Consider the following 2,060-nt stretch of genomic DNA (forward strand, 5'->3'; position numbering starts at 1 on the left):
TTCGCTGATTACTTTTGGCTTTGTTATTTCTTCCAGCACATTTCTTTTTGCAAAACGACGGACAGTTTTAGTTGACGATGAATGGAACGTTGTAAGCATCGTCACATATCGTTTATCACGCCAACTAAGAACGTGATAGCGGTTACTCTTGCAAAATGACACGTGTTTACCAGGAGAGAGTTTTATCTTGCCTTTTTTTATATTATTTGGAAGTCCTGCCCGATTTGTTTGAATAGTCCCGGTCAGATGAATTTTTCGCAGCAATAGCTCTTTAGCTAACTGAAGATTGGTATATAGTCTATCAGTAAACACGTGGTATCCACTGGATTTCGTTGATTTTGTAACCATATCAACTAATTCCAGTATGATTCTAGTATTGAATTTATGGTTAGCATTGCCAAGAATGTCTGTCGTTGCTTTGCCATAATACGGTATTAGCGCTAAAACATATCCAGTCATTGAGCAGGCTATATCGTACACTTTTAGACCCCATTTTGTAGGTTTCATTGGATTATACATTTTGAATCCAATGCGACCTTTGAATGGGACAGTGGACTCATCGGCGGACAAATTAGCTCCTGGGTGATAATACTGAAGAAATCGAGGCATTACGTAATCTATCACTTGACGAACCTTTGCTCGCCGACCTTCAAAAATGTCATTAGATTCACTCGGAGGAGACACATGTAGGGCCCAGAAAATTTGTAAGAATCGTTTTCTGCTAAACACAGATTTTGTGAATTCCCTGGAATCAACTTTTCTGTCACTAAAAATATCACTGATAGAGATCTTCCGAAGCAACCCAATTTGAATGAGCAATCCATGAAAGGCCATTACTTCTTTTGCTGTTACGTCCTTCCAGTCTTGCCAAACAGAATATTGCTGAAGAGGACGTTTTACGTTGATTTTTTGCCTTGCATAATTATTTGTTTCATCGGCAATCAATTGAAATAACTCCAAGGAAAAAAATAAATAGAAAAAATCTAGCGGGGTACGCATCCCAGCTCTAGGGGGAAAAAACTGCTGTTTCCCCGTATGAGAATATTCTTTTAGTTTATGCACGCCTTCATTATATTCTTCCCATTCATTTTCTTCATCGTCACTGTCACTACCTTCATCATCGTTCACTTCTAGCAATTCTCGTGGAGGGTCGTAGAGCCTCTCGTCAAAGTCACTGCCAGCGTGCTCAGAATCGGAATCGGATGAAGCATTATTTTCCATGTCCATGTAAACCCCGTTATAACTAACATCACAATTTTCCTCATTGTCGTCGATGCCTACAAAATCATCTTCTGAAGAACACATATCAAGACATTCTAAAATTTCCGACGTAGTTCGCAAAAACTTTTTTGAGGAAGCCATTATATAGGATAAGTGTTTGAAAAGCGATGATCTCGGAAATTATCTGGTGAGACGGGAGTCGATCACAATCGGTACTTGCTGCTGAACGAGGCCAAACGCACTGAGAAATGGATATCGTGAGTGTCTGCCTTTATTTATTAATCTAACTCGTCTTTGGGGGAAAAGGGGGGAGAGGATTAATTAAGAAAACGAGGAATATTAATCTTTAAGAACTACAGAAAACGAAGCAACGGTTAAAACAGCGAATAACTTTAATTAATAAAAGCAGTTTATGAATAAATAAGATCTTTTCGGTGGGCTACCAGAGGTAGCCCAAGTACTAGGACGACGTATTTTACTTGGGCTACCACAGGTAGCCCATGGAGTGGAAAGGGTTAATTTCTTATGTCAACCAAAATAGTCCAGCAAGAGAAGCATTGGCAGATCATTTGTTTTAATGTGTAACGTATACAGGAGTTGATTTTTATTTTATCATTTACATTCGCTTTCTGTTTTAAAGGGTATTTTTCCATTTTTTTGGGGGGGTCAACCAAAATAGTCCAGAAAAAGAAGCCTATGTATTTCATTTGATTTACTGTGTTTCGTCCACAAGAGTTGAATTTTATTTTATCATTTATATTAGCTTTCGGCTTTAGAAAATATTTTTCCATTTTTTTATGTCTACCAAAATAGTCCAGCAAAAGAAGCTTTGGCAATTT

The sequence above is a fragment of the Palaemon carinicauda genome, chromosome 33 (assembly GCF_036898095.1).
Source record: "Palaemon carinicauda isolate YSFRI2023 chromosome 33, ASM3689809v2, whole genome shotgun sequence".
Taxonomy (NCBI): domain Eukaryota; kingdom Metazoa; phylum Arthropoda; class Malacostraca; order Decapoda; family Palaemonidae; genus Palaemon; species Palaemon carinicauda.